This window comes from Sitophilus oryzae, unplaced genomic scaffold (assembly GCF_002938485.1).
Source record: "Sitophilus oryzae breed Bouriz unplaced genomic scaffold, Soryzae_2.0 scaffold_1582_pilon_pilon, whole genome shotgun sequence".
NCBI classification, from domain to species: Eukaryota; Metazoa; Arthropoda; class Insecta; order Coleoptera; family Curculionidae; genus Sitophilus; species Sitophilus oryzae.
Genome location: NW_022146261.1, coordinates 1,243,235 through 1,254,761, shown reverse-complemented (window position 1 = coordinate 1,254,761; position 11,527 = coordinate 1,243,235). Strand labels below are relative to the sequence as shown.

Here is an 11,527-nt window from a genome sequence, read left to right as displayed (position 1 = left end):
CAAAGCAAATAGTTATCATCATAAAAGTAGTGTGGATGCACATTAAAAAGTGAAAATGGAAATGCTCTTTGATTTGGAAGTAAAAATCAAGCCACAGTAATTATGTTGTCCCACAAGAAAGTGATGATAATTGTCGAGCAGTTTATTGTAACAAATGTAAGGTATGCATACACAGGTATACATGTCAGTGCCCTGAGTACTTAGTGAAAACTGCAATGTGTAAACATATACAGCTGGCCACATTTACAAGAAGCGAGTTCCTGCAGGTTCAATGATAGCCAGGAAATAATAATTACCTGAAACAGCCAGTCAATACAGTCTCAATACCATATAAATAATGGACCATTTTAAACAAGAGAAGGAAGTCAATGAATGAAATATCTAGATATAAAGAAGACGGAAGTAAAGAACCCAGGTAATAAGATGTTCACAGTAGATATCTAACAAAAGAAACCATATTATATGTTCAAAAATGCAAACGATATCCGATTATGCAATATAATAACAAAATGGAAACAGTTGGAATGCAGATTTAAAAAAAGTTTTGGAGATCACAAGCAATATGGGAATAAGAAAAGAAAATATACTAGATACAGGTATTTCCAAATAAAAAATCTAAAATAATGCGGTTAAAATGGTATGTAAGTCATAAAGTGAAACATTGATATGGATAGCTTATTTTCCAACTCCGTAACTTTTATTTTACCTTGTTGTGTTTACAGAAAAAGAGCACTGTTTTTGTTTTAACCAAACTACTTTAATTGTTTGTGATGATGGTTTATGGCATGTTCATTGTTTATTTTGGTGGTGGACATTGTAAACAGAATAAATATTCAGATAACTCGCCTGTTAAAAAAGAGACATTAAAATTTTAACACATCCTCTGTATACATTTCGTTCTGAAAATCAAAACAATAGTATAGCTTTAATAAGGTACCTATACAAATTATATCTAAAACTTTACAACCTATATTTATTTAGGTCCTAAAATCCAACAAATAATTTTAATATCTAAAGTAAATAAATTAAACTTTTTAACCAAGAACAGTAATGTTTCCCCAAAGTGTTCAGATAAAGTCTTATTTAAATATCCAGATTAAAAAATATATCGATGTGTAATTCTTGTTATCCTAAATACTATTACAAATGTAACAAAAACAAGAAAAAATAATCTGAAAATATGATTGTATGTAAAAACAACAGAAAAAACCAGAGGGAAAAATAACAAATGATACCCTAAACAAAGATTTAACCGTCATACGTCAAACGCATCACGTGACTGCGCAATGCCCTACGATAGGGTACGATACCTCTTGAATCTGATTGGACGGTTGGTTGCGTATTTTAATGTATCCTACAAGGTGGAGATGGAAATAAACTTACTTAGTGATATACCTATTTGTTATCGACCCTATCAATTGTCATATCATGAAAGAGAAATTGTAAGAAACATGATAGATGATCTCTTGAAAAATGATATAATAGAACCTAGCGTATCACCATATGCTAGTCCAATTTTATTGGTTCGCAAGAAATCGGGAGAAATGAGAATGTGCGTGGATTATAGAAAACTTAATGCTGTCACTGTGAAAATGAAATATCCACTTCCAAGAATTGAAGACCAATGGGACCGATTCTCTGGCCAAAGTTGGTTTACAACTTTAGACTTAGCTTCAGGATATCACCAACTGAAAATCGCGGACAAGTAAGGCAATTGACAGAATTTTTGCAAAAGAAAACTTCAATTTCACTCACTATTTTGATTTGTTTCATTTTTTTAGAGTGGTGTGATGTCGAAGTTGAAAGAAACTTCAGTTTCACTCATGTTTTGAATTGTTTTAATTTAAGAGTGGTGTGATGTCGAAGTTGAAAGAAACTTCAGTTTCACTCACTGTTTTGTTTTGTTTTATTTTGAGAGTGGTGTGATGGCGAGGTTAAAAGAAACTTCAATTTCACTCCCTATTTTTGATTTGTTTATTTTTCAGAGTTGGTGTGATGGCGAAGTTTGAAAGAAAACTTTCAGTTTTCACTCACTGTTTTTTTGTTTTTGTTTTATTTTAAAGAGTGGTGTGATGTCGAAGTTGAAAGAAACTTCAGTTTCACTCACTGTTTTGTTTTGTGGAAAACAGCCGACAGTATACTGCATTTGTTACGCCTGATGGACATTATCAATACAAGAGAATTCCATTTGGGCTTACAAACGCTCCAGCCGTTTTCCAAAAGGCAATAAATGAAGTTTTAGGGCAGTATCGTTTTTCTTTTGCTATAGTATATCTCGATGACATATTGATTATTGCAAAATCCTCTGAAGAGGCACTTCAGAGATTGGAATGTATTCTACAGGTGTTCAATGTTCGCTGGTTTAACTTAAACAATAAAAATGCACGTTTTTACAAAATGAAGTAGAATACTTAGGTTCGGTTATTAAAAATGGAGAACTTAGACCGTCACCTGAAAAGATACAAGCGGTAAAAGAGTTTCCGAAACCTGAGAATGTCCATGAAATTAGGAAATTTCTTGGCTTAGTGTCTTACTTTAGGAAGTACATTAAGGATTTTCCCATAAAGTCAAAACCATTAACAATTTTGACCAAAAAAGCTACACCGTGGATATGCCACACAAGAAGAATCTTTTCAGAAATAAAAGACGAATTATTGCACGATCCAGTATTAGCATTGTATGATCCAGAATTGGAAACTCAGGTTCATACAGATGCCAGTAAATGGGGTTTTGGTGGCGTACTTCTACAAAAACAACCTACAGGTCTCTGCAAACCAGTAGCTTATATGAGTCACCAAACATCGGATTGTGAGTCCAGATACCACAGTTTTGAATTAGAAACAATGGCAGTTGTAATGAGTGTCCGGAAATTTAGAAACTTCCTGTATGGCAAAAGGTTTACGATTGTTACCGACTACAATTCTTTGCGCTTAACTTGGACAAAGAAATATCTATCTCCAAGAGTAGGTAGATGGTGGTTAGAATTGCAGGAGTATGAATTTGATGTAGTATATAGACCGGGAACACTGATGAAACATGTAGATGCTCTAAGCAGAAGAGACATATCTCATGTTACATTGATAAGAGAAGCAGATTGGGTACAGTGTGTTCAGAACGAAGATGAAGATTGCAAGTTAATAAGAGAGCAGATTAAAAATGGCACTTCGGAAAAGTGTTTTGATCTAATTGAAGGTAAGATCTGTCGCTTGATTCAAAACCAGCCAAGAATTTTAATTCCAAAAGAAGTACGCTGGAGGATAACAAGATTACATCATGACGAAAATAGACATCCTGGTATTCGACGTACCTAAGAATCAATAGGAGAGAAGTATTGGTTTACAGATATGAAAAACTTTGTGACAATATTCATAATAACTGATATATTCCAGTGTTCTAAGAATACCCAACGGGGGAAAAGAAAGAGTCGACTTTATCCAATTAAAGAAAGTTGACAAACCTTTTCATACATTACACTTAGACCATCTTAGAGACCATTTTTTGTAAAATCCAAAAAGGAAACATTATTGTTAGTCACTGTAGACTCGTTTACAAAATACACTTGATTGAAGCATGTTCCTGATACTGGAGTTACACATGTGATTAGTACTTTGGAATTGCTGATAAATTTTTTTGGTATACCAGAAAATTATTACAGATAGGGGAAATGCTTTACAAGTAACGGCAATGACATTTCACTCACTATTTTGATTTGTTTCATTTTTAAGGATGGTGTGATGTCGAAGTTGAAAGAAACTTCAGTTTCACTTCACTGTTTTTGATTTTGTTTTATTTCAAGATGGTTTGTGATGTCGAAGTTGAAAGAAACTTCAGTTTCACTCACTGTTTTGTTTTGTTTTATTTGAGGTGGTGTGATGGCGAGGTTTTGAAAGAAAAACTTCATTTCACTCACTATTGACTTTTGTGTTTCATTTTTCAGATGGTGTGATGGACGAGTATATATGCAAAACAAATTAACGCACAAATATCAGAAGAATATTATAAAAAAAAAAATATGTAATAAATTATATAAAAAAAAAAAAAAAATTGTATTATTACATTAAAAAAAGATAAACCTTAATTATAGAACAGCCAATAAAAACAAACTAATTATATGGAGACATGAATAAATACCTAAGTATTCTGATGTTAGCTTGTTTATTTCAATTTCGTTTGAAACTTAAAATGAAATCTACCCTATCTTTATAGGTATTTTTAAACTGGCCAATTGAAGGTAAGTATCTCAAGTATCCTTATAAAAAACCCAAATTTTTAATTTCAAGCAAAATCTCTTCTTTATTTAAAAAATACCGCATATTGAATCCGCTAATTTGATTTTTTTCTTCAAAAATATTATAAAAAGTGTCACCGGAACTCAATACGTGTGCAACATTTCGGAAAAATTGGGATAATAGAAGTGATCAATAAAGCTGCTGCCAGTTGCAAAAAACAAAGGTTGGTAAAGTTAAATAAAATCGTTTAAAAATATTAAACTATTTTTATACCGCGATATCTCTAATGGTTTACTAATGCAGTGTTCTTTATCGCTGGCAATTAAGTTTTAATTAAAAATATTACTCCATAAAATATGTTGGGACCATTAAAAGTTTTTAAAGTAGTTTTATTTAACTTGCCGAAGAATTAATAATCATATACTTTTCAATTTACAACAAAAAAATAAAATACAACCTCTGTATACATTCCGGAAATTTATTAAATACGTCTCTGTATTCTACCGCTATTAAATGGCGGCCCAATTCGTGAAACGTCACGGATTTCAGCTCCAGTTAGGTTTCTGGTTGATATCTATTCTGTGGTTTGGTCTCGGGTGCTATTGTCCTTGTTATTCTTTAGCATTGGTGAATAATACAATATATACGCACTAACCTTCACTTTTTTCACTTTGAAAGCCAAAGCATATTCGATTTTCGACTTTCAACGTTCAAGTTAGTGTTTAAAACAGCAAAAGTTTGACAAGGACAAGATTTTGAATGTTTGTGTGTTTTGCTGGTCATTAACGTGATAAGTTTGTTATTTGTTCTTGCTATTAGACCAAAGAATTCTTGGCCTATGGGACACTTTAGCCGGCCAGAACTAGACTTTTGGCGGCAATGAGACGCTACCTGCAGTCGATCGACCTAAAAACGCAATCGAAACGATAATCGGAGTGTAACCAGTGTATATTTCCAAATATATACATTTTATTAATGATCCTAGCAACTCTACCAGCGTCAACAGCTACACCAGAAAGGTCTTTTTCAACCCTAATGACGCAACCGCACATGCGGCATTCAGCGATCTTCGATCGGGGCTTCGCCGAATTCCTATGTGTGTGGATGAGGAAGTCGGAGTTCGGCGACTCGATCGGCTACGAAAACGAGCGCTTGTCTCTATGTTGTTGCTATCAGAGCACGCATGTGTGGATGGAAAAGCGAAGTGTGTCCGAAAATCACGAGCGTTCTGGTAGTTGACGGCGCGCTCGGAGTTCGCTTAAATGCGCATGTGCGGTTGCGGCATAAGACGATTGAAGGATTCCCTACGTAACTCTACAGGTCAGGAGCGATTGACAGGACTTGCTTTATTAAGCGTACATAGAGGAAATAAATATCGATATTCGAAGAGGTAGTCAACCGTTTTTTCAGGGAAAAGACCAGTTTATCCTTTAAGATTAAATAAGATTTTTACCTGTTACTTTTAAAATTTTTATTTTCATTAAGATTTGAGTGTAGGCCATTGCTTGGAAACTTATATGGTGAATTTTGATAAAAATAATTTAGTTACACACTAAAACACGGTATGTCGCTAGTGTAGGAAAAATAATTTTTAGAGGTTACTAGTTATTTGGTTTGCCTGTGATATGCATAAACAGGGTGTTTCTAATTAATCTAAAACATAAAAAAAAAAAAATCGTTAGAAAACGAATTAAGGCGGGCTTCTTAATAAGTATATTTATTTTTTTCTTCTGGACAACCGTTTGATGAACAAGAAAAACTCCAAAAGATTCAATTTTGTTTGAAAAAAAGGGATGGCCAGTCAAGAAAAAAGTTTTTTCTTTAATTTTTTTTTTTTTTTTTTTTTTTTTTAAGCAAAAAAATCGATTTTTTTTTAAATTTTTATACCCTGTAGATCAGATAGGAAGTACTTTAGACCTAATGGTTATATTAAAATTGTTTTTTTAAGGAACACGATGAGGAATTACACCATAATTTTTTTTAGACTATTCGAAAACACCCTGAATATTTGTCAACTTGACAATGACTACTGATAAATCAAAAACACCTTCAGTGAAGAAAGCCTCTGATTTTCGCGGAAGAATTTTGATGTTTATGAATTTGGGCCTGCGTTTGCAAATAATCGTTTGTTTTTTTAATTTTCTATCTATCTAAATTTTAAATATTATTAGCGAAATAGTTTTATTATTTATTAAACTGTTAAAAATGTGTTTTCTTGTATTGTGTTTGCATCCTTGCAAAGAAACTAACAAAACTGGAAAAATGTACGTGTTTCCAAAAGACGGTAAAGTATGTATCTTAGATAAAAGAAAAATATATGGTATGTATTCGTGGTTTGATTTTTTTTTTTCGTTCGCTTTAAAGTCTATAAATCTCGGTCTATTCATTAGACAGCCAGTCAACTTACGATCATTTACATGAAACTCTGTAAAATAAATAAAAAAATAAATCGTAAAATATATATTCTTATGTTTTATTAAAGTTACTCTGATATACTAATATATCAGTGTAACTTTAAAAATAAATCCTTTGAATTCAAATATAAACATAAAAAACATTTACAGCAGAAAAGACGAAGGTGCTGGGTTAAACGTAGTCTCCACTAAAAACACGGAGGGGCGCTTTGACCCAAAATTTTACTATTAAGTTTCATATCTATCTTAATAGTAGATTGTTTTCTTTTATCTATGGTGTAGCCTAAAGTGATTTTTTTTATTATGCTTTTTTCCTAGCCGCTTTTGTACCCCCCCCCCTCCTCCAAGCCAAACCACACCCGAAAATTTGGTTTAGATACGGCCCTGCTTTCAACTCAAAATAATCAACTTAATATTATACCAAATCTACATAAAATATAAATAAAAATTTTCTATAGTACAAGTGTTAGAATAAGAGAAAAAAAAACATAAAAAAATTAAGAAATAAATACACTTAAGGCTTGTACATTATAGAAATACTCGGCACTGTCATTGATTACAATACATTCTTTTTCCGATATTACAAAATCTTTTAAGTACGCATCCATTTGATAAAGATATGTATACTTAATAATAAATAAGATAAATGAGTCTTGTTACTTATCAATTATTTTTAAAGCATATTATGTGTTCAACATACCAAAAAAATATATATTATCATTTCATCATACAAATCCAGTTACAAACCAATAAAACTTCTAATACTTATAAATACCCGACTGAGATCCTGATCTCAAACCTCTTGCTGTTATCTGATCAGGAACTTTTTAATAGTATATATGTATAACTGGCTGAAGTGAATTAGCCTTTTAAAGGCAACCGTGTTATAAGCTTCACTCAAATACACATGTATTTAGAGAATATCAAGAAGATATTTATTTCAATGAACGCAAAATTTAGTTGATTTAAACAGTTTCTTTTTTCTGTGTGCTGATTGATTATCATATTTTATAGTGTTTTGGGTTTTGGCAAGTTTTGGGTAACTTAAGAAAATTAATGTAGAACCACATAATTCTCCTTTCTTTTATAGGCCTCGACGACTATCATATTATGAAAAAGAACAGGTAAATATAATGATTGATGAATTATTACAAAAAGGCATTATACAGAGAAGTACTTCACAATATAGTTCTCCTATAGTTTTAGTAGCTAAAAATCCAACGGGTTTAAGACTTTGTGTAGATTATCGTCGTTTAAATGACATTACTGTTCGAGATAATTTTCCTTTGCCCTTTATTGATGACCAGCTAGATCGTTTAAGAAATAAGAAATACTTTACTCGTCTTGATCTTAAAGATGCATTTCACCATATAAATATATGTCAAGATTCAATTAAGTACACCTCTTCTGTTACACATTTAGGCCAGTATGAATATGTTGTTCCTTTCGGGTTAAAAAATAGTCCAGCCAGTTTTAGTCGGTATATTAACCTTATTTTTAAACATCTTATTGAGTAAGATAAAAATAGTATTTATATTGATGATATATTAATCGCGACAGATACCATCGAAGAAAATGTATTAATTTTAGATGAAGTATTTCACCTTCTGGTCATAAATAAGTTAGAGTTAAAATTAAATAAATGTTCATTTTTCAAGACAGAAATACAGTTTTTAGGTTATATAATTAATAAAAATGGTATTACTCCGTGTAATGTGAACATGGCAGTTAGTAATTTTCCCATTCCTAGAAATTTCAAGGACGTTCAAAGTTTTCTTGGACTAACATCTTATTTTAGTCGATTTTTTAAAGACTTTGCTCTTATAGCTAAACCGCTTTATGACCTTTTAAAAAAGAACGTAGAATTTAATTTCGGAAATACAGAATTACGCTCATTTGAATCTTTAAAATCTTTATTAATTGAAAAACCAATTTTATTTATTTATGATCCTCATGCTGAAACTCAATTACATTGTAATGCATCTTCTCACGGTTACGGTAGTGTCCTAATGCAAAAACAATCTGACGGAAAGTTTCATACTTTTTCTTATTTTTCGAAGAGAACAACACCTACAGAAACTACTGAGACTAAATATGTAGTAAAACATTTACAGTCGTATTTTCGGAGTTATAGTAAACCTATAAACATTATATCAGATCGCGGAACTTCTTTTACGTCACATGATTTTAGAAATTTTATACAAGAAAAAAACATAAAAAACATTTTATACAAAGAAATTCGACATATTTTAATAGCTAGTGGTGTGCCAAGAGGTATTGGTCAAGTACAAATAATTAACAAATCTATTAGAAATATGATAGCAAAATTGTGTGAATCTACAGATCGCTGGGACGAAGTAATTGAGCAAGTAGAGTTTTCGATAAATAATACTGTAAATAGGTCGACAAGGTTTACACCAAGTACACTTATATTTAGAATTAATCAGAAAGGTCAGGTTGATGATAATGTAAGAATTTATTTAGAAGAGAATCAAGATTGTGAACGCGATTTAGTAGCTATCAGAGATCAAGCGTCCGTAAATATTTGTAAATCTCAAGAAAATAATAAAACAAATTATGATAAAAAGCATATCACATCACAACTAACTTTGCTCTTTCAGGTTATAAAAGCAACGGCTTCCTTAATACTCGAAACACAGATGACACAATCCCAAATGCATTTTCAACTACTCTACGGGCTCGGCTCAGTCTAGAGTTGAAAATCCTTTGTTTTGAGCCTCTTTCGTATAACCCTGAATAGGGTTTCATCAAATTATCACTCAAAGCGAAAGCCTCTCCCAAAATTACATATGGCACAGGCGTTTCTTGCCCTGGCAATGTTTCTGACTGTGGCAAATTCAAATGTCCATTTTGTAGATCCTTGTACAATTGTGCATTAAAAACGCCTCCATCAGAAATTCTATCTTTGCAGCCGACATCCACAAAAAGAAAATTATAATTTGCATCCACCAGTGCAAATAACACAATACTGTAAAACGACTTGTAATTAAAATAGTCGCTTCCACTTCCAGTTGGACATTGTATAACCACATGTTTTCCGTCTATTGCACCAATAACATGTGGAAATTCCATTGCTGTTCAAAATTCTCAGAAACATGTAACCACTCCTGTTGACTTTCTGGCATCTGCAAATAAAAATACGAAAATAATACCAAAATATTAATAATCTGTGTTTTTGTGTTTTAGAATGAAGTCACTGATAATATCACAGATGCCGAAGAAGAAATTGTAACAGAAGATGATTGTCATGATACTAAAGAGACCAATGCTTTCTCAGAAAGTATACAAAACAGTTCACAGGAGTCAACTGATAATATTGTCGTACAAGTGAAACCAACAGAAGCACCTAAATCTATACCGCCTAAAACAAGAAAACGAAAAGTGGAAAATACATCAGATTCTCGTATTGATGAAGCATTTGATTTTTGAGATGTATGCAACGTGACGCCTGTGAAGTGTATGGTGAACATATTGCCGCGAAATTACGAACCTATAGCACGCGAACACACTCTGTGTCTCCACAAACAGCAAATTTAAACAACGAAGTTGAAACTACCACCCTATTTACTATGGTATCACGACCAAATTCGAATATACAATCCCTCGCTGAGACATGACTATCAGTGAACATTCACGTTCCATCCTCACAATCAGCATCAACGTATTTTAACAACTTCAACCCTTCCACACATTATTTAAATCAGTAGCTATAGTAGTATGTTTTATACACCTTCATGTAAAATAAATAAAAGAATAAAATTGTTAAAATATTACTTACTTTGATGTACTCCTCTAACGCTTCTATAATCGCTGCGCATACCTCGGGGATTGCTCTTGAAATAACCTGCTTGGACACTCTAAAAAGATATATGAGGGAGCTGTATGAATCTCCTATAGCTAAAAAACGAAGCACAATTGCCAATCTATTTTCGACGGGAATAATATCTCTGTAGTTTGTATCTTTTTTACTTATTTTTGGAACAGTCATTGAAATTAAGAAATCAAAGTCTTGAGATGACATTCGACTAAAATTTCTAAACAAACCAGTCCCATCTTCTGTTCTTAAGTCAGTCAACAGTTGTATCTTGCGTTTTTTATCATTCTGCTGTTTAATTAAGGCAGAAATTAATAAAAAAGCTGCGGCGCTAACAATTTGTTTTCGTCTCGGACCCATTTTTTTTGGCGCGCAATCAAGTCGGATCGATGACAAATGTTCGCAAACTATTGTTTTTGATCCCAGTGGAGACAAAATGTTTTAATGCAGACAGTAATTCTAGCATCAGTTTACCAGTTGTCTCGAAAACTAACACCAGTGAAATCAGCAGGTAAAATGTTTTAGTCTGTCGGTTTTGCAAAAATAAAAACATATATTTTTAGCAAATTGAGGCTCCCAAAAAATATATTATTTTGGACAATTATATCCCTCAAAACGGCTTCAAGGAACCTCTACTACAATAACGTTACCGTTTGAATTAGGAGACTTCATCCTCATTTCGCGACCAACCGATTCTAGATCTGTCAAGTTTACTAGAACAAACGATTGTGGGGAAAGCTATAAAAAATATAATACATTGTATATTATACAATGTCCAAAAGCAACTTGACTCAAGATGCCAATCTTATCTAGCCGAGATAATTGTGCAACATTGTATTAATCTTGTACCATTTAGGTAAGTAAAATTCTATTTTGTGAGAGATGTTTTTTCTCGAAACCTTATACTACTTATAATATCACTAAAAATAATGCTGATAAATTTCAATAGAATCGTCTGGAGAATATTTAAGAGATATTAGTAGAAACACTTTGTTTTAGTAATTATGGGTGTTTCAAAAGAAAAACCTTGGCAAACGCATTCAAAAAAA

General features: G+C 32.3%; 1 long non-coding RNA gene across 1 annotated transcript; it reads left to right on the top strand.

Moving 5' to 3' along the window:
- The first annotated feature begins 7,304 nt into the window (after nt 1–7,304).
- On the top strand, nt 7,305–10,404 carry LOC115879631. The gene is made up of 3 exons (XR_004049744.1): nt 7,305–7,682; nt 7,734–7,767; nt 9,851–10,404. It is a non-coding gene; the product is annotated as an uncharacterized LOC115879631 (long non-coding RNA).
- The last annotated feature ends 1,123 nt before the right edge of the window (nt 10,405–11,527 follow it).